A 22,947-nucleotide genomic window follows, 5' to 3' on the forward strand; every position below is an offset into this window, starting at 1 on the left:
TTGCCATTGGTCCATTCCCCAGAATTAATCACATCTGCCAGATGCACTTGAAATGAGGGTGGAACTTATGATAATGTGCATCGTGCAAGCATATTGGAGATTCGGAGATGAAGTGCTGTGCAGAAATCTTAGGCATATATATACAGTGAGGGTGCCTAAGACTTTGCACAGGACTGTATTTCTCAACGTGGAGTGGAGAGCACGTTTGTAAATCTGGCAGGAGCAAAGGATGTTGGGAATGGCGAGGAAAGAGCACTGCGGGAGGGTTGTGGGACAAGTGGGGTGGGGATTGGTGGTGTGGGTGCAGACACACCCAGCCCTGAGACACCAGGCAAGGTCATTTGGTCCCAAACAATTCTATTGATTCGTACAGGATGTCTCTCTGGTACTTCCCACTCCCTCTCCTCTCCCTTCTTCTTTTCCTAACAATTATTCCCTTCTCCCTACCCCCTTCCCACTCTCAGTCCACTATAAAAACTCACATCAGAATCAGGTTTATCATCACTCACCCCATGTCATGAAATGCCTATTTTTCACAGTGGCAGTACAGTCCAATTACAGTACTGTGTGAATGTCTTGAGCTACCTCGCCATATATGTGTACAGCTCAGTGTCTGGTGCAGGCCTATCTGCATTTGGACATGCATTTTCAGAACAAGGTGCAACATCTGTACTTTGTCAGATAATCCATACTGGGCAAACCTCAGACAAAATAGCAAACAGAACTGCAAAGACATAGTTTAATGAACATGTAATCCCCAAACCAACATTAAAAGCAAGCCATTACCTCCTCTAATCACATCATACCTTGAAGGCAATGACATATGGGAGCAAGCTCTGCTGGCCTCTGTGCAGCAGGAAAGCAGGTGCGTGTCATTTACGATGAGGCATCTTCAGGGAATGCTGCAATGCTGAATGTGGGGAAAAGGTACCATATGGCGACGACCAAAACTTTACTCACCCTTCCAAATCGTCAGGCAAAGCCATGCTGCTGGGGTAAAATTAGATGTAATGAGTAACACTTAAATTTGATTAAAACCTGCCCATAACCAATGATACCAAACTGGAACATATATGCTGCCTTTAATTGACAAGGAACTTCGATGATGCAAATTGGTCATCTTAACATCAATCTTAACTATTTGCATCTGTCTGACCACACTGATGAAGTACAAATTGCAGTCTCTAAATGCATAAACTTTGTCCTTTTAATGGGCATTTATTTTGTCCTTTTAATAAGAAATATGCTTCTCAAGAAATGATCTATCAATCCAACATTTATATTTTAGAAGCTTCTTTCTTGATTTGAAAGAAAAGTACAATTTTTATGAGGAAGAAAGGTATTGATGCAAATGTTTCATCGATTTCACAACACGGAGTCATAACTTTAATCTGGCACTAGTGGCTTCATGTTAGGATTAGTATTTCCCTGAAACGTTCTCTACTCTTTCATTCTTTGTTGTTGGAGATCAAGAGTAGCTGGTAATTGGTCATCTATTCCTTGTCTGAGTGGTAGCTTTTGCAGATTCATCAGTAATTAACTCTGTAATACTTGTACATTTTTATCACTTAAGCCAGTTGGCAAGCAGTAAAAACTTGCAAGCTTTCTCCTTTTTCTGATCTTGCTCCTGCTTGGACTTTATGGATACATTAGTATGATCAAATGAGTTGCTCCTGAATATTGCTGACTTGTATATACATATCTGAATAATAATTAGATTCCGAGGAATATTCTATGACTATGTAACTCTTTAACCATTGAATATTGTGTCATCTCATAGAAGCATGCATAAAAATTACTAAAGAATGTGACACGTCATTCAGTGAATTAAGATAGTTCTATAATTGCACTTGCAGCGATACAGAGACTTCACGAGATACCTGTAGCTCTATACCAGAGTATATCAGGGCTATAATCAAGCATTTTTCTATGCAATAGGTGGAGCATGAACTACACAGAAGGTTCTACTGTAGAAAGTCGTCAAGAAAAAGTTAGGTATATTCTCTGGAAGAGAAAATTTATTTAATACATGCCGGCAGGTTTCAACTCACAGACCTCCGTTGATACCCCTGCCCCCCTTACCCCATCCCTATCTATAATTTTAGTCTGTTTCTCTTTCTCTCTCTTTCCCCCCCACTATAATCTCCCCCAGCCCTACCTTTCTTTCTCTTTTATTTTCCATAATTCTCCATCTTCCCCCAGCCCATTTCCCTTCAGCTCATCACTTCCCAGCTCTCTACTTCATCCCTCCCCCCACTTCTTATCCCCTCTCCACCATCCCATGTTACTTCACTCCTGATGAAGGGTTTCGGCCTGAAACGTCGTCACTACCTCCTCCCATAGATGCTGTCTGGCCTGCTGAGTTCTGTCAGCATTTTGTGTTTTTAGGTATATTCTCTTTTGAGTTCTTAAAGAAGTAACTTACAGAGTATGCAGATACGATGTAGGATATGTGGACAGCCATAAAAGTTTTGTCAGGTTTATTCAAGGTTGTTTGATTGCATGCAAATGCAGGTGATTAAATGTCATAAATGATGTCATACATATTTACTAAAAGTAACGGGTGTTTGCTTTCTGAAAATATGTTTTTTTGTTTTAATCTTGCAATTGTTGATGTATCATCCAATGTATTCCTTCACTCTTTTCAATTGTCTTCAGTGTTGAATCTCTCCAATATTCTATTTTACCACCTCTGAGTGACCTGGATTCCAGCATAAAAACATTGTAATTACCTTTGTCACATTTCAGCACGCATGCATGCTCAAGGTAGGTGTGGTGTCATAGCATAATGCAAAAGTGCATCAGATTTCTCCTGGAATCTACACAAGTAAGATATGATGTTGATCGGTAGCTCACAAAACACTTTGTATTTTGATGCATTATTGGAAATTTGTTTGCAATGCCCCCTTTGTCAGAGCATCCATGGCAAGGATAACTGAGCTCAATTTCTCCATCTGAGCCTGGATAGTGACGAGATGTGAGGTGATGTTTGATTCTATTTTGCCTCATTAACATCTCAAACTGAAATTATCAGAATTGTCGGCAATGCAGCCTCTTGGGGAAGTAAATGTGTTGTAAGTTGGATCTAACTTCTTGTATGTTATGTTTAAACATTGTGCATAACCTTACAAGTTTCACCTCAATCCATCCTTCTCTCATGGGAATCTATGTATATGGACTCAATGGAAAGACCTCGTCAGCCTCTTCCACACCAGGAACAATATTCTCAGTACCCAGGCTACTCAATTATATTGACAAACTGTACACCTGCTAACTGGTACCAAGCCTGTACATGATTTTTGTAGGAGATTACCCGGCATTGAGAGGTAATCCCAATGCCTTTTTGACCTGATAACTTTTTCTGTACTTATACCATTTTCTCATAAGGTATGCTAATAGTGCATGCACTGTGGCATTTTACTTAGATGCTCAATATTCAATGTTGTAGTCATAAATGGACAAATATAATGGCCACAGCTACGTTATTTCCACTGTCATTGTGGGATATGTGATGCAAGTAGGCCAATGGAGATGAAACCCATTTCGATGGGCAACGGGGAGATGGAACCCGGTGTGGGAGGTTGGCAACATGGGCACCACGGTAGCATAGCCCATTATCCCTCTTGAACCTGGTTTGACTTATCACCTTGGTTATCAGAGACTTATCAGCCTATGTTTCTACCTTCTGCTGTCCCACCCTCACCTGGTTCCAACTGCTCAATTTTTATTTTCCTTATCTGTTTTCGCCCATTTCCCACCAGTCTCAAAACTAGCCTTTCCCCTTTCCCACCTGCTCCACCTGTTACCTACCAGCCCCTCCCTCTCATTTCTTTATAGTGTCTACCTTCCATTTGTATTTTCAGTCACGATGTAGGGTCTCAACCCAAAATGTCAATCATCCCTTTGCCTCTACAGATGCTGCTTAATCTGCTGAGTTCTTCCAACAGAATAAATACACAGAAGTCATTGTCTAGTATACAGAAATCTGCAGTCTGATGTTCAGTTGCCAAACACAATGGTAGGAACAGAAGGAACATTAACCAAATAACAAGTAATTAGTATCTGCTTAAGTTCAGCAGGTAGTTTCCACTTTAAACAGATGAAATTATTACCAAACGCTTTTCAACAAGGCCAGTTCATAAAGAGGCTTCATCCCTTCACTTGCTTTCGGGACTCTTCCTTAGCAATAACTATCAACATGTCAAAAATGATCTAGTGCTTTCCCAGTGTATATGATAAATAAACTCTACTGAGGCTTCCAGCTGAGTACGTATCGATTTTAACTTATGTTTTGATGACAAACTCTGCATCTTCATCAGGGATTATGCCTGGGCTTGTCTATTCTGGTGGTATTTATACCCCTATCGTCCATCCCTTCTGATTGGTTAGTCATCATTCAATCAGGTTTCTGCTGTCCTGCCTTGCTTACAATTGAATTCTAATTCCTCCTTAGAGTAAGACCTTCATCTTTGTTAAAATTCTTTTCCTCTAATTTTACTTCAATAGCTTCTTTCATCAGACGGTCCCAAAAGCCATTGGTGCGGCACAAGTAGTTTTATGCTGTTGAAGTCAATCCTATGGCCATTGAGAATTCAATGTCCTGCCACCACTGATTTCTTCTGGTAGCCCAAAAAGATACACCTCCTGTGCTCCTGAATGCAGGTTTCCACTGTGCGTCCAATCTGGCCGATACATATGCTCTGCATCCACAGGGAATCCTGTAAATGTCAGCTGTCCCAAGTCCCAGGTCACCTTTGACCCACGTAAGCTGTGATTTGAGCTTCCTTATGGGTTTATGGATGATATTAATCCAGTATTTCTTCAGGACCCTGGCAATCATCCCAGAATTCATGGAAATATAGGAAGGACAGTTGTTAGTGCTGGGTTCCACCTCCTTGTTAGGTTTCCTGGTTTTTTCATTGGCCCTTTTAAGGGGCTTATTGATTTCCTTCACCTTGTAGCCATTCTATAGAAATGTCATGTGTAAACATCTTATTTCCTTGTGAAGACTCTCTGGGTCCGAAATAGTTTCCGCATAATCAGTGTAGAAGGCTTGGTCTACGTTGGGAGGCATGATGGCAGCTGTTATTGTTGAGGTTTAAGTCTGTGTGAGTGAAGTTCTGATTGACACTTGTCCGAGGCTACCATCTGGTTTCCATCGTATTCGAATGTCCATGAATGGGAGTCATCCATTCTCCATCCCAACCATAAATTGAATGTTTGGACATATGCTGTTCCAATGGTCGTGGAACTGCCTGGAGTCCATGAGGCTCTATGACAAAGGTGTCATCAACACATCTGAAGATGCTCTGGGGACCTGAGTGAAGTTTAACCCCTTAGCGAGGACTGATCTAGTCACCTTGTCGATGCTTTGCCCAGTTTGATTGATGATAGGTCCACAGAGCTATAATTTATTGGGACTACATTGGCAGAGTAGAGCAAGCAATCGGAAAACTGCCACTGGATACTGTGGAGGAGATAAGGATAGAGGACTGCATCACCTTCAAAATGGCCATTTTGCCAAAACCAATATTACAAAAGGAGAGCAACTGGCCCTCCAGGCACCACAGCGAAATTCAGTCATCAGGATTTTGCCAGCAGACAAAGGAAATATGAAAGTCCTAATGTCCTTGCAGGGATACCACAGGAATGTTCAACCAATTCTGGATTATCCCGTCCCGCCTACAGAGTTCTACAGTGGGATCCCACAGATTCGATTGTCAGGATGATCTCCACTTTACTGAAGAAATCTGGACTGCCAGCAGATTGTCTCCGGCACCAATACCACCAAGAGTTTATGAGCTCCCAATGATACACAAGGAGGGTTTTCCCCTGAGGTCTATCATCAATGGGATGGATGCTTAGCAATGATTATGCATGACATTTCTTCAGCATGGTACAAAGTGAAGGAAATCAATTGGGCCCTTAAACAGGGCAGATGAATAAACCAGGAAACCTTACAACAAGGAGCCACCACCTGTCTTCCCTATATTTCCATGGTTTCTGGAATGATTGCCAGAATCCTGAAGAAATAGCCAATTAATATCATCTACAAACCTGTAATGAAGCTCAAATCACAATTTACGTGGATCAAAGATGACTTGGGACTCAGGACACAGGTGTTTACAGGATTCTGTGTGAATGCAGAGAAGCATATATCGCCCAAATGGGATGTACGGTGGAAACTCATATCAAGGAGCACAAGAGATGTATCTATTTGGGTTACCCAGAGAAATTGATGGTAGCAGAACATTGAATTTGCAATGACCATAGGATTTATTTCAATGACACAAAACTACTGTGCCACACCAATGTGTTTTGGGACTGCCTGATAAAGGAAGCCATTGATATAAAACTAGAGGAAAAGAATTTTAGTGAAGATGAAGGTCTCACTCTATGTATGAACTGGAATTCAATTGTAATCAAGATGGAACAGCGGAAACCTGATTGGATGAGGACTAACTAATCAGGAGTGACAGAAGATGAGGCTATAAATACCACCGGACAAGACATGCCCAAGCACTATCCCTAATAAAGATGGCAGAGTTGGTCATTGAAATGCTGGTTAAAATCAATATCTGTACCTGGCTAGAAGCCAGAGAAGAGCTTGCTAGCAACATATATTCAGTTTTATTTTCATATTGGTTTCAGCATGTTTTTTTGTTTTGGATTCAGTAAGCTCTAGGCATAACCTTCCCTTTTGATAGAATCTCTGTTCTAATCTTCCAAAAGATGTTGTATTTGCCAGTCCCGGCTTCCACAGCTTTTTTAAGACCATAAGGCCACAAGGTATAGGAGCAGAATTAGGCTATTTGGCCCTTCGAATTTGCTCCACCATTTCATCACAGCTGATCCATTTCCCTCTGAGCCACAATCTTCTGGCTTACCCCAGTTTCCTGATCAGTCAGGGTATCAAAGGATATGATGAGAAGGCAGGTGTATGGGGTTGAGTAGGATCTGGGATCAGCAGATATGCTTTGCTATAATGATGGAATAGCAGAGCAGACTCGATGATGAATGGCCTGATTCTTATGACTGTAAACCTTCATGTCTTGACTAATCAAAAATCTATCAATACCTGCCTTAAATATACCCAATGACAGCCTCCATAGCCACCTATGACAACAAATTCCACAGACATGCCACTCTCTGGCTAAAAAAATTCCTCCTCATCTCAGCTCTAAATGGACACGCCTCTACTCTGAGGCTGTGACCTTTGGTCTTAGACTCCCCACCATAGACGACATCCTTTCCACATCCATTCTATCAAGACCTTCCAACATTCAATGAGATCCTCCCTCGTTCTTCTGAATTCCAGTGAGTACAGGCCAAGATCCATCAAATGGCCCTCATACGATAAGCCCTCAATCCCAAAATTATTTTCCTGAACCTCTTTTGAAACCTTTCCAAGGTCAGCACATCCCTTCTGAAATAATGGGCTCAAAACTGCACACAAAACCCCAAGAGAGGCCACATCAGTACCTTATAAATTCTCAACATTTCATCCTTACTATTATATTGCTGTGCTCATGAAATACATGGTAACATTGTATTTGCCAACCTCTCCACTGACTCAACCAGCAAAAACTAACCTTTAGGAAACCCTGCACGAGGTCCCCCAAGTGCTTTTTTTTGTTGTATGACTGCATATAACTTTTTAGACTTAAAGGCCACTATCATATAATTGGTTGTATAGTCATCAGACCAGAAGATACATAAAGCAAAATTGTGTACAATAAGTTAGCACATCGCATTTTTGAGGGGTGGTAATATATGCTTTTTGCTATGCTAACACTCATTTATTGTCTGTGTAATTTTGTTCCATAACTGAATGTAACTTCTAAGAATGAACTTACACTTTTGTATAACTGATTCCAAAACACGCTACAGCATGAGATACATAAAATTAATATCATGCTACCACTTAGTGTTTATATTGTATTTTTATTTCATGTTACCACTCAGTGTTTTATTGGAAAATGGAAAGGTATGCTCTTTGGCTCCTGAAACACTACTTTAGGTTCTGTGCACTCTTTCTTATACAACTGCATGTAGCATTTCAGACATAAGTGCTTTTATCATATAATTGCTTATATAGTCATCAGGACCATAGGATACATAAAGCAAATCTGTTTTTTTTTAAATTTAACTGTAATAGTAGAATGATTGTTGTTTAATTGTGTGGCTGTCACTCAGGTAAAGTTTCAGGACTCCATGATGTCATCATCCACTGTGAAACAGCTAAGGGGATTAGTAATGCCTCCTTGTGTTTTCTATTCCTTTCAAATGACATTCCAGGCATGTTTAAGTGTTGATGCTTGCTTAAAAGAGAAAGGAACTTTACTATGCCTGATATGAGGAAAATAAATTAAACCAACAATATTGGTCTTGATTTTACTTTTGCCAGTAATAAAGGTAGGGTTGTGTGAGTCAACCAGTGAGAGCTTCAAATATTGGAAACAAAATTAAAACTGTGAATGTTAGAAATAGAGCAAGTGAATTGAGGACAAGTTTACCCAAACTATAAGCACTTTAGGCTCCACAGGAGCCAATACAATAGCAAAATTTTAGAAATATATAGCAAACAGAATCTGTAGTTAAATAAAAGATTTATATTTGCAGAGCATTTCAAATCCTAATGAAGAAATTGGGAAATCCAAAATAATGTGATTAAATAAGCCTAGAATTTTAAATAAATGCTAGATTCAAGAATAATGAGCGTAAAAAAAAGGGTTACTGAGACAAGTTCACTAATGTCCTTTCACATTGTGGTATTTTTATTAGTCTGGTCCCAGCACATGGTTCTCTCTTAAGTATGTTCTCACTTTAGAGATGGTCAATAAATGTTGGCTGGGCCAGCAGCACCCACATCCTGTGAACAAGTCAATTACAATAGATAATTCCCTCTCTGACCTCGTCGATGAAGAAGCTTGAAGTGGCTCACTGTTGTCATGTGTGCTGGGACTGAGTGAAAATTTTTGTCTGCCTACCATCCAGGCATATGATGCCATTCCTAATTATAGCAAATTAGTAAGAAGAAAACAGAAAGCAGAATGTAGTGTTGCATCTACAGAGAAAGTGCAGTGCAGGCAAATGAAGTGCAACGGTTCATTGGGAGATCAACAGTTCATCTTTAGTATATGAGAGGTCCATTCAAGTGTCTGATAACAGTGGGATAGAAGCTGTCCTTGAGTCTTATGGAATGAGCTGTCTATCTACTGCCTGATGGGGTGGTGGAGGGTAGACTGACCAAAGTGGGAGGCTTTCTTGATTACCTTTGCTTGTTTTCTGAGTCACTGGGGTGTGTGATTGGGGTCACTGGAGGAGAGGCTGGCTTGTGTGATGGACTGTTCTGCATTCTCAAATCTGCAATTTCTTGTAGTCTTGGGTAGAGCAGTTACCATAACAAGTTGAGATGCATCCAGATAGGATGCTTTCTGTGATGCATTTGTAAGAATCATCTAGGGCGTCAAATTTCCGTAGCCTTCTGGTGAAGTAGATGTGCTAGTGTGTCTTCTTGGCCTTAATATGCACATGGCTGAACCAAGACAAATGGTTTGTGATATTTACCCCTATCAACTTGAAACTCTCAACCATCTCCACCTCAGTATTATTGATACAGACTGGAGTGTATACATTACAATGTTCTCTGAAATCAACGTTCAGCTCCTTCATTTTGCTAACATTGAGGGAGAGGTTGTTCTCTTAACATCATGCCACTAAACTTTCTACCTCCTTGTTCTCTGCCCTGTCAGTGTTTGAGATCTCATCAAGCTGGTCAGTTGCTATGACAAAGACCATGAGAAACTTCTCTTCTGATAACTTTATGTCTCAGGTGCTGGGTCCCCAATAACATTGACCATCTTCTTCCTTGCCTGGTAAGTACATAATTTATTATCTCATAGGGGACAACAATAACACAAACAATTGTGAAAATATAGGTTATTGATAAACCATCGGATTAATAAAGATTTTGTGAACAGGCATTTCCTCCCATTGACTTCAATGGGAGCTGCGATAGTTGTGCTCTCTATAAGCTGGTAGAGACTCAGCAGGCATATTTCTCAACTTGCAAGCTGGGGATCTGAACTACCCCACTGAACACCAGATAGGACTTCAGCCTTTTCTCCAAAATCCCAAGCTCCCTTTAAAGCTGACAAATCTGAGTAAATGTGCCAGATTTTGAGGCGATCTTGATCTGCACAAAAATTACAAAAAAATAAGTAAACGAGTGGAAAAAAAAGTAACTAGAATTGGCACTACTGCCTTAATTTTGGTGTTGGAATAAACTGATTTATGGACAGTGAGAATCTCCACCAAGTATATAGATCTGCAGACTCAAGAGTGCCATAGACTCATTAGTAAGTGAGTTCATAGACAGCTTCCTCCAGGGTGCTACTGAAAAATCACAGTTAGAAAGGGCACTGTGTGATTGCCATTTGACAGTCGAGGGGCAGCTAATTGGAAATGGCCCAGCCAACACGTGCAATGTTCCTGATACTTGAGACAATAGGAAAGATACAGGAAGAACAGTCACAGTGCTGACTCGTACACCATCACACAATCCATCTGCTCAAAGCAAGAAGAAACACTGAAACGGAGTTGTGATGAGTAATTAACAGTTAGGGAAACATAATATTTTCTGCAACCGTGATTCAGAAAGAGAATGATTGGAAAGCAAGTACATTGTTAAAAGCTTATTGTGAGAAGATTTCATTTCACATAATATTGATGCCAGTACTGACTGGGACATTTGTATCTGAATTGGGGACAGATGTTGATGGTGAAGAATCTGACTATGGTAATTCCATTTAATGTCAAGGAGAAATTATTAGAAATAACTCTAATCACGGTGGAGACAGCCACTGTTTGGTTCTTATGTAGTACAAATGTTTGTTATTAGTTCAATTCTGAATGTTGTTCATGTGTGAATCTAATCACCTGAGGAGTTGTGAATGGAATGAAACATTATAAGATAGTTGGGTAAACATGACAACACATACAAAATACTGGAGGAACTCTGCAGACCTTCATTCAGAGCCTCGGCCCAAAATGTCGATTGTTTATTCCTTTCCATAGATGCTGCCTGAACTGCTGAGTTCTTCCACCATTTATATGTGTAACTCTGGATTTCCAGCATCTGCAGAACCTCTTGTGCTTAAGTAAACATTACCAGCTTACAAGGGGTGATTGATAAGTTCGTGGCCTAAGGTAGAAGGAGTCAGTTTTAGAAAACCTAGCACATTTATTTTTCCTACATTTACACACTTAGTCCAGCGGTCGTGGAGCATACGGATCCCTTCTTTGTAGAAGTCGGCATCTTGGACCTCCAGAAGTGGTCCACAGCATGGGGTGATTGATAAGTTGGTGGCCTAAGGTAGAAGGAGGTGTTATTAACTTCAAACTTTCTGCATTTTCACTCAAAGAACTGAACTGCACGTGCACGTAACGAGAGCTGTATAACTCATCTCCTTCTACCTTAAGCCATGAACTTATCAATCACCCCTGCAGTGGACCACCTGGAGGTCCAAGACACTCTCGTTACATGCACGTGCAGTTCAACTCTTTTGAGTGATAATGCAGAAAGTTTGAAGTTAATAACTCATCTCCTTCTACCTTAAGCCATGAACTTATCAATCACCCCTGCTGTGGACCACTTCTACAAAGAAGGGATCCATATGCTCCACGACTGCTGGACTAAGTGTGTAAATGTAGGAGGGGACTATGTTGAAAAATAAATGTGCTAGTTTTTCTAAAATTGACTCCTTCTACCTTAGGCCATGAACTTATCAATCACCCCTCGTATGCAAAAGCAAAATATTGCAGATGCTGTCAATCTAAAATAAAAACACAAGATGCTCAGTGCTCAGCTGGTCAGGTGTCATCAATAGAAAAAGAAACAGGGATAATATTTCATGATTGTTTAATGTAATTTCCAGTAAACAATTGTAATAAGAATGAAATAATCATTACTCTAGATCTGATGCAGCATAAAAAACCCCACAAAAGATACAGAACACAATAATAATACTAAAATACACACAATAAATATAAGTCCATAATATACCTTATCTACATAGATTGTATGCCCAAAAAGTGCCACTAGGCGGTACATAAGGTAACTGACGGGAAGTAGTGGGTAGAGGCATCGATTAGTCTTACTGCTTGGAGAAAGTAAATGTTTTTGAGCTAGTGGTCCTGGTGTGGATGCTACGTAGCCTACTCCCTGTTGGGAGTGGGACAAACAGTCCATAAGCAGGGTCTGTGGGATCCTTCATGATGTTACTGTCCCTTTTCAGCACCTTTCTGTATATATGTTCTTGATGGTAGGTAGGCTGGTGCTGGTGATGTGTTGGCCAATATTGATTGTCCATTGTAGACCCTTCCTGTCCACTGCAGTGCAGTTTCTGCAGGAAGCAGTGATGCAGCTTATCAGGATGCTCTCGACTGTGCATCTGTAGAATGACATGAATATGGCTGTGCAAAGTCCAGCTCTCTACAGCCTCCTCAGAAAGAGGAGATGTTGGTGAGGTTTCCCGACTGTGTAGCACGTGTTCTGGGACAATGAGGTTGTGTGTGATGTGCACTCACATAAGTGTGAAACCGCCTGCAAATTTAAAAGAGGGTGTGAATGGTGTGATTTCTCCTGAAGCCGATAGCCATCTCCTTTGCCTTGTTGCCATTAAGGGAAGTGGTTATTTGCCTGGCACTGGGCCTCGAGCTCTTCCACATCCTCTCTGAAGGCCGTTTATCATTGTTGGTGATGAGCCCCACCACTGTCGTGTCATCTGCAAACTTGATGATGTGATTGCTTGGGTGTTTGGCTGTGCAGTCACATGTGAGCAGAGTGTACAGCAATGGGCTCAGCACACGGTCCCGAGGGACACCCATATGGTGAGGATGATGGGGAGGGAGAAGCGGTTATGCATCCTGACTATCTGAGGTCTGTTTGTTAGGGAGTCCACACCTATTCGCATAGTGGTGTACTTAAACCGAGGATTAGACCTTGGATTGTTCACCAAGGTCTGTGGGGCAATAATGCTGAATGCCGAACTGAAATCCAGAAATGGAATTCTGACATAAGTGTCCCTGTTTTCTAGGTGTACCAGGGCCAGGAGAATGGTGGATGCCATGGCATCTGTCAGAGAGTGGTTCTATCGGTAGGCCAATTTGGCAGGAATGGAGCTTCTGATGTGTACCATTATCAGCCGTTCAAAGCTCTTCATCATTCACGTTTATGACCTTTCATTATGTTGCTGTCAATCAGATGTCGCCTTAACATCAAAGCAGTCCCACTCTCACTTCTGTTTGAAATTCAGCTCTTTAATCGTTCTCTGGACAGATGTCTGGTGCAAGACCCTTAACAGTGTTGATGTGCAGAGGGATCTTGGGGTCCAAGTTTATAGCTCACTGAAAGTGGCTACACACATTGATAGGGTGGTTAAGAAGGCATATGGCATGCTTGCCTTTATTAGTCAAGGCACTGAGTTCAAAAGTCAGGACGTTATGTTGTAACTTTGTAAAACTCTAGTTAGGCTGTATCTGGAGTATTGGATGCAGTTCTGGTCTCCCCGCTATCGGAAGGACATCGAGGCTTTGGAGAGGATGCAAAGAGGTTTACCAAGATGGTGCCTGAGTTCGATGGCATGAGCTATAATGAGAGGTTGGACAAATTTCGTTTGTCTTCTCTGGAGATGCAGAGGCTTGGTGGGGGGTGGTTCTGATCAAGATTTAAAAGATTATGAGAGGCACAGACAGAGTAGACAGGCAATATCATTTTCCAAGGGTTGAAATGTCTCATACCTTAAGGTGATAGGGGGTAATTTCAAGGGAAATGTGAGGGGAAGTATTTTATAGAGAGAGTGGTGAGTGCCTGGAATGCGCTGCCTGGTGTTGTCTAGAGGCAGAAACATCAGAGACTTTTAAGAGCCATTTAAATAATCACGTGAATGTGAGGAAATTAGAAGGATATGGATGTTGTGTAGGCAGAACAGATTAGTTTTGGTAGCCATTTGATTACAAACTTAATTGGTTTGCACTCTATTTAGTCAGCCAAAGGGCCTGTTTATGTGCTGTCTATCTTCGAACTGTATCTGACTGAGCCAAAACCAGCCATCAGTGAGCAGGTTATCCGCTGATAAATGCCTCTGAAATGCACTGTCCATGCCACTTTCTAAGAATTGGCCAACTCTTGTCAAAGTTCTTTACAACTGTTCCCTTCCACGGAAACTAATAACCAGATATTTCCTGCACCAGGACAAATCTGGAGGCTCCAAAGCACTGTTGGAGAAGGAGAAGCGAAAAGTCCACGCAGCTTTGGGACTTCATTATGGAAATACAAAAATTTCTCATTTTTATATGGGAAAATGACAGGGGAAATACAGATATTTCCCTGTAAAACCTTGTAAAATCTAGACCATTATATCTTGTGTAAGCAGTTTGGTGCAGCTGATTGAATTAGTAGCCAGTTTAGAGTGAACCACATTGACAGGAATCTGGAAGTGCATAGGTAAAAATGACCAATTTTGTTCCTTTACTTAGTAGTTAACCAGAAGAGTTTTGTAAAATTCAGAATTACATACACTATTTTTTAAAAAAATTTCCAGACCAATTAATAAGCTGATTTAATACTTCCATCCCCTGTGATGGGATCTTAATCTATGTCATCAAACTGTTAGTTCAGGCCTTTGGATGACTGGTCTAATGACATAGCCACTGTATTAGTGCTCCTGATATTAATAATGATCCATTCCTGTAAACATACTGTCAGAATCCATTGGCCAAGTTCTCTAAGTATCTTGTCTACTTCAATTAAATCTTTTCTCATCTAAACTCCAGAGAATATACATAGGGTCTATTAACTTCTTCCTATCTCACAAAGCTAGCAAGCCCACCTCCCAACCATGCATATTCTGTTATTAACAAAAGATACCAACATTAGTGTCATCTGGGTGGAACTTGCACATTAACACCATGACCACATGAGCTCCTCCCCAATGTGTGCTTGATGGCTGATATAAACTATAGGTTAAAAGGCCTATTTCCCTGTTTGACTATCTCCAGGAGATAGATGATGAGGGGATATTGCATAAATGTGTCTTGCACTCACTGGAATATAAAAGGTCTAGGGGCAATATGAATGAGCTTTTGAGAATTGTGTAAAAAAATGATTGGTTTGATAGAAACTTTATACACTGGTGCAAAAACCTAGAAGAACGATACATAATCTTAAAATCAGAGCTAACTAAAAATGCAATTGCTCATTTTTACATAGAAATATGATATAGCAAATACTGATATTTTCCTGAAAAACCTGGATGATTACATCTCCTGTAAGCAGCAGTGTTAAATCTGAGGTTAATGGATTTTTGCAAGGTAAGATTATTGAAGAATAGGGATCAAAGGCAGGTGGTTTGAGCTATAACAAAAGTCAGTAGATTGTTTTGAACAGGGCAATAAGTTTGAGGTGCTGGGAGGATATACCTGTTCCATTTTATGTGTGCACATGTAGGTCCCTCAGACGAACTCTCTAAGTCAGCTTCAATGCCACTCTGCATACTGGTCTTTGGGACAGAGGCAGTTCACGAGAGTGTCGTATCAAAAGGATGGATGCCTTTGAAGGATTGTCCCTTTGGTAAGCTACAGCCTGTGGAGAAAAGCCAGGCTGAATAGAATCAAAGAGATAGTAATTATGCAGGTTGTTGGAGAGATGGCTATTAAAGTGACGCACAGTGTAAACGTTTTATGAATGTGTGAGATCTCAATGCCATAGGAAGTAACAGTTGGAGACCTTGCTTCAATGGTTGAGCCTCAGCGTGCCCAGTCTTTGAAGGGCAGCTTGTTTCAGATGAAGATGCTTTTGCTCTGATGTTCCTGAAGTTGGTTGTACCTGCTTTTCTTTTTGCTGTAGTAGAGCTTCTCGCATATCTCACTTACACACAATACCTGAGCACTTTCCTACACTGCAAGCATATGAATGCTCCTGCTCATTCTTTCCCAGAAATTGCATTGGGAAAGGTGCAGATCTGCATTCTTTGTTTCCTCCCTCCAGCTGGTCCCAGGACGTAGAAGAGGACCCTGCCTTCACTTTGTGTCGGCGTCTTTACGACCTGCCACATTTACTGTACACCAAATAAATAGGCAGGTTTAACGCTTGGCCTCAAATCCACACAAATTTTAAATGAATCCCAGGTAGCAAAAGAATCACAGCTCAAAATATGTTGAAGAGACATCTCATCTCACTCTGCCTGGATTGGGATTAGAATTTTTTAAAAACCCTCTATAGTCTGGCAGTAAAATACTCAAACACCATGCAGAAACAAAGTGTCAGTGCTTGTGAAGCAACCTAAATGTTAAACTACTCACCACCATGTGGATCTCTCCCTTCCCGATACCTTTGACAGAATTTCTCCAGGACTAATTCCAACCTATCAATTAAAGTTTCTATTCACTACTGAAGCACAAGAGAGACTGCAAATGCTGGGAATTTGGAGCAACACACAGAGCTGGAGGATCTCAGCAGGTCAGGCAGCATCCATGGAAGGAAATGGACTGTCAGCGTGTTGGGTCAAGAATCTTCATCAGGGCTGGAACGAAAGAGTGGAGGCAGCATGGAGCTAGAGCTGGTGAGTGTCAGGTAGATCCAGGTGATAGGCAGGTGAGGGAGGGAGAGAATAGGAATGACGTAAGAAATGGGAGGTGAAAGGTCGAAGTGACAAAGGGCTGAAGAAGATGGAATCTGAAAGGAAAGAACAGTAGACCATGGAATAAAAGATAGGTTGAGGAATATGAGGAATGTGTAGGTAATAGGCTGATCAAGAAAACAGGGCAGGAGAAAGAGAAGGAGTGATGGGATGAGGCCATGGGATAAGTCAGAGAAATTGATGTTCGTGTCATCACGAGAGTGATGGAGATTTCCAAGGTGGAATATGAGGTGCTGTGCCTTTCATACACATTCAACCTCAGCTTGACAGTTGGAGAGGCCATCTACAGACATGTTGGTGCGGGGATGGAAAATAGAAATAAATTACTGGCCACCAGAAGATCCTGAATATTATGGCAGATGAAGCAAAGGTGCTCGACGAGATGATCCTCCAGTCTTCATCGGGTATCACTGACGTAGAGAAGGCCACAAGAGGGACACCAAATGCAATAAATTAACCACTATATTCACTGCCTCACCTTGAAGGACTGTTCAGAGCCCTAAATGTTGGTTAAGGAGAATGTTTAGGGGCAGGTGGAAAGGGATGAGCAGACAAGGGAGTCTTGGAGAGCATGATCCCTGTGGAAAGGATGGAGGGTATAGGGGAAAATGTGAACGGTAGATGGTGGAAGTTGTGGAGAATGATAAGTTGGATTACAGGTTCTTGGGGTAGGAGGTGAAGACAAGGGGAACTTGATCCCAGTGGTGTCAGGGCAGGGATGGGGAAAGGGCAGACATGCAGAAATAGAAGATATGCAGATGAGGGCTACATTCTTAGCAGTGGGGTGGAGCTCCATTTTCTGAAAAACTATGGATATTTCTGATGTCCTGGAGTGGAGAGCTTTATCGTGAGAACAGATGCAGCAACAATGGAGAAACAGAAAGCAAGGAATAGCATCCTCACAAGTGACAAGGTAGGAAGAGGTATAGTCAAAGTAACTGTGGGAATCAGTAGGGTGGTAAATAAGACCATAAGGCATAGGAGCAGAATTAGGCCATTTGGCCCATCAAGTCTTCCCCATTCCATCATGGATGATCCTGGATTCCACTCAGTTTCTCTAGGACTGAATGTGGAAGCTCCAGCTATGACTGCCTTTTTGTTGGTTATGTGAAGCGATTCACATTTGAAATCTACACCAGCAATGCTCCCCAATTCTTTCTCCACTGCATTGACGACTCAATGCAGTGCTGCTCCCTGCACCCATGTGCAGCTCGTTAACTTCACTAATTAAAGCCACCAGTTTCTACCCTGCCCTCAGATACACTTGGCCCATCTCCAATACCTCTATCCCCTTTGTTGATCTCACTATCTCCATCTTGGATAACAGATCACTGATCTCCATTGACACAGAAGAGATCACTTTTGCTTGGGACAATATTTTACTGGGGTTTGGGCAGGATAATCTACCCAGCAGAATATTGTGTGAAATAAGGGTGATTATGTCCATGCGACCAAGAAGGAACTTTGCAGCCTAATACCCATTCCTTCCCTCCACCATATTTTTATATAACATTGCAGTTCTGTAGTTTTGCAGGTTACAGCCTATCTTTCTTTATATGCATTTTTTCCTGTTTTCATCATTTATTTAGCTTTTGCGTTTTAGTCTCTAAACATCAAATGAAATTGGAGGAAACCTGATTCTTTTTGATTCAGGGCCCTTGTTATATCGGGGTCACTGAGCTGCCAATGGAAAACATTGGCTGTTCACCAATCCTGATGCAGAAAATCAGTCACATGCAAAGGGCCACCAGAAACCCCTCAAAAGGAATGGAAAGGAGTTGGGCTGTTTACAGATCTTACAACACTTAGCATCATAACTGTGGAAGCCGTGGTATATCAAACTAGAAGTGGTTGCTCAGAAAAATGAGTTGCAAAACTCCAAACAGCTTTCACCAAAAGTAGCTAAAGAGCCCCCCCCCCAGGTCACTGGAGCAGAAAACTGCAGCTGTTGGAAATCAGAAACAAAAAACCCAAAAATGATGGAAGTGCTTAGCAGGTCAAAAAGCATCAGTGGGGAAGAGATTTAGAAAACTCGATTCTTGTTTTTCCTCTCCCAGCTGGCGCTGCTGAACCTGCTGAGCACAGCCAACAATCTCTGTTCCCTTCAGGTTGAGTAGGCAGTGCTGAATCCTAGTCTGCATTCCCTGCCTTTTGTGGGGCTTGTTCAGAAACAGGAACAACTCAGGCTCATGGAAGTAGTACTGCAGTGCAGACTGTTCCAGGTGATTTTCATCCTTGGATCAAAGTTACAGACAGAAAATCAGCAAAGTGGTAAGCCAGCATTTCTGTTCTTTCTGGGACCTCGGTCTCTTCTGAGATCCAGTTTTGTTTTTCAGAAGACATATATATTGATTTTTGCTTGTTCTAGATTCAATTAGCTCTGTTGATACAGGTTTCAGAGTTTAATTCAAGTTTTGTTGGTGTATTTTGCCTTTAAATATTATTAGAAGAGACATCTTCTTCTTCCTTTTGGGCACTTAGCTCCCAGTGGAACACAAGCCATTGATGTCTTCCTATCTCCATCATCCAAAATCAATGGTACAGTTGGAGTTCATCAACGTTTCTGTAATCCACTGTACATGGGATTGGCTTAACAGCTTCACCAGTGGCCTGTTGGCCATCCTTACCTGTTTTCCCCCTCTTACAGTGGAGACGTAGGGTTGGACTTTGAGAGGCATTAGGAGAGACTAGGCTGTTGATATGGTTGCAGAACCTGAGCAGAAAGTTCAGAAAAGATTCAAAGGTTCATTTTTTTTAAAATGAAAGCTTGTATCATAAACAACTCTGAAATCTGTCCTCTCCAGATAGCCACAGAACCAAGAACGAATATGACAGTCATTCAGAGAGACACATCAAACCTCTCCCTGCACAAAAAACAATGGCATCCCAATCATTAAATGATTTAATTTTCAAAACAGGTGATGAGATTTCCCACCTTAAATACTTCTCTTTATCATAAATATTTCTATTAATCATAATCAAACTCCCACACAGGTCAAATATCATAATAATATTTTCACTAACACCCAATTCGACAATCAGAAGTATGAAGGAATATTCTTCCCTTGTCTGGTTGAGTGCAGCTGCGACAATAGTTCAGAAATTGGATATCATCCAGGAGAGAGCTAGAACCTGCACCATTTAGAAGAAAAAAGTTGGGGGATTTCTAAAGCATTTGGGTCTGTTCTGGAAGTTACATTCTGAAAAATATTTGAGTTCCTTCATCACATTTGCATCACAGACTGGTATGGAAACACCAATGCCCTTGAATGGAAAATCCCACAAAAAGTAGTGGATGCAGCCCAGTCCGTCATGGGTAAAGCCCTCCCCATCACTGAGCCCATCCACACAAAGCACTGTCACAGGAAAACAGCATCCATCATCAGAGATCCCCCATCACCCAGGATGTACTCATCAGGAAGAAGATACAGGAGCCTCAGGACTCACACTACCGGGTTTAGGAATAGTTATCACCCCTCAACCATCAGGGTCTTAATCCAAAGGGGATGATTTCACTCACTCCAACACTGAACTGTACCCACAACCAATGGACTCACTTTCTAGGACTCTTCATCTTATGTTCTCAATATATTTATTTATTTATTTATTATTATTATTATTATTTCTTACATATTTTCACAGTTTGTTGTCTTCTCCACAGGGATTGTCCCCCCTGCTTGGTGTGGTCTTGCATTGATTCTATTATGGTTATTGGACTTATTGAGTATGCCCACAACCAAACATACCTTGGAGTTGTATATAGTGACATATATGTACATTTACTTTGAATATGTGGTTCAGTGCCCTGGTACTTAAGGATAAAAACAGGATAAGAAATAGGAGCAGGAGTAGATCACCTGGCCCAATGAGCCTGCTCCGCCATTTAATAATATCATGGCTGATCTGACCAAGAACTCATCTCCACCTATATGCCTCATCACCATAACCCTTAATTCCCCAACTCCGCAAAAATCTATCCAACTTTACTTAAATATATTTACTGAGGTAGTCGCCGCTGCTTCACTGGGCAGAGAATTCCACAGATTCCCCACTCTCTGGTACAAGCAGTTCCTCCTCATTAGAAATATTCAGCCTGTCAGTCAGGACACTTGGCTTATGTTCAAGATCCTAAATTTAATCCGCTGAATCTCCTAGTTCTAGTCTCACCTACCAGTGGAAACAACTTTCCTGCCTCTATCTTATCGATCCCTTTCATAATTTTATATGTTTCTATAAGATCTCCTCTCATTCTTCTGAATTCCAGTGAATACAATCCCAGGCAACTCAATCTCTCCTCATAGTGTAACCCCCTCATCTCTGGAATCAAACAGGTGAACCTCCTCTGCACCGTTTCCAAAGCCAGTATTTTCTTCCTCACGTAAGGAGAGCAGAACTACATGTAGTACTCCAGGTGCGGCCTCATCAGTACCTGTACAGTTGCAGCATAACCTCTCTGCTATTAAATTCAATTCCTCTCACAATGAAGGCCAACATTCCCTTTGCTTTATTGACAGCCTGCTGCCCCTGAAAACCAACCTTAGTGATTCATGCACAAGCACTCCCAAGTCCCTCTGCACAGCAGCTTGCTGCAACTTTTAACCATTTAAATAACCTGATCTTCCATTTTTCCTTCCAAAGTGGATGACCTCACATTTACCAACATTGTACTCCATCTACCAGACCCTTACCCACTCACTTAACCTATCTATAGCTCTCTGCAGACTCTCTGTATCTTCTGCACAATTTATTTTTCCACTCATCTTAGTGTCATCAGCAAACTTAGATACACTACACTCAGTTTGAAATAACTCCAGTGCGAGAACTGCAGTGATGGGCATCACTTCATCACCCTCTCATAGGCAACCTGGCAACCAAGAAATGCCAGCCACACCCCGAGAAACAATGTTAAAAAAAACGCTCTTAGGTGTGTAACTAAAATCGGAAGCGCCCATATTCCACACAGTTTCTTTTTTTTTTAAAAAAGGAGTTTAGTCTGATAGAAAGTTTGTTAATGGGTAGAAGAAACCCTTCTTCAATGTAGAAACTTTGATTAAAGTTTCTCTGCATCCATGGAACACGTGTGGAGGTTTCCCTCATTGTTGTAGATTGGAATCACAATAACGATCCCCTACCGCATTTATGAAGCGTAGGATGCAGTTGTGATCCGTCCACACTCGCTTCTCTGAAGGTTCTGAGAATATTCCTAAATCAGGGAAATAAAATGAGAAAGTTACGGCACCTACTAAATATCTGAACATTATGACGTTCCGAGGACGGGTCATCGACCTTGAACATTAGCATTTCCAATGACGTGGCCTCACCTGCAAAGTGTCTGCCTCATTTTGGTTGTTTCGGGTTTCAGAACCCTAGCAGCTGCAGGTTCTGATGTGATTTTCGTCATCGGAACGTGTCAGAAATATTCAGTCAGGTCACTCGGCTAATGTTCAAGGTCGACACTTTAAAAATAAAGGACCGGCGTTTACAAGTAGCGCTTTGCAAACGTGCACTTTCCTGCCCATCAAAATAAACCTTTTGGTGGACCCGTATGATGCTTAAATTGTCACGTGTTCCATAATCACAACTGCAGACTCTGCATTGCTGTTAGTTTAGAACAATTTCGTTCCAGTTTTGAAGCTCCAGTGCAATAGCATACAGGTTGGGCTGGAGTGCAGCGTCTCTGCAGAAGGGATACTTGCACGGGACAGCACCGTGGAGCGTTATCGTCACGGTCGTTCCCCGAAACAAGAGGTCCAATTTCCTCCACCCGGGTATGGTTGCACTGGGAAATCCCAAACCTTGAAGAGTTTGCCGCAATTGATTCCAGCCTTCGGGCAGTGAATGAGTTAATAGCGGGCAAACAAAACTCCGAAGTGTTTCATGGGGGTGGAGTGCGGCGGCGCAGTGTTTTTGAGGCTAGGTAGGAACGGGTTTGTCTCCGCATCGGCTGCCAGCTGCCCGTGAAACCTGAGACCAGAGGCAGAGGCTGAGTGAGGTCTGTCAGCCCAGACCCGGACACCATGCACACACAGACATGAGACAAGCAAACACACTCAGTCTGTCTCTGCCCCAGTGAACTCCCGCGACTCACTCTGCAAACTCTGGTACTTACTCAGAGGATGCCACCGGACTCCAGAGCTGTAAATAAGGCGGTAGGACAATAGCCCCCGCCCCCACCTTTTCTGCACCCCTTGGGACTCCGTCGGTGCAGGCGGTCTCAACTGACAGAAGGGGACAAAACTTTTCA

At 41.8% G+C, this 22,947-nt stretch overlaps 1 long non-coding RNA gene across 1 annotated transcript; it reads right to left on the minus strand.

Annotated features, from left to right (window-relative positions):
- Positions 1 to 679: 679 nt before the first annotated feature.
- Positions 680 to 22,918, minus strand: LOC140738118 (uncharacterized). Its single transcript, XR_012101313.1, has 4 exons — positions 22,813 to 22,918; positions 21,836 to 21,906; positions 19,331 to 19,416; positions 680 to 987 (listed from the first exon to the last, which is right to left on the minus strand). It is a non-coding gene; the product is annotated as an uncharacterized lncRNA (long non-coding RNA).
- Positions 22,919 to 22,947: the final 29 nt, after the last annotated feature.

This window comes from Hemitrygon akajei, chromosome 13 (genome assembly GCF_048418815.1).
Source record: "Hemitrygon akajei chromosome 13, sHemAka1.3, whole genome shotgun sequence".
In the NCBI taxonomy this organism is placed as follows: Eukaryota; Metazoa; Chordata; class Chondrichthyes; order Myliobatiformes; family Dasyatidae; genus Hemitrygon; species Hemitrygon akajei.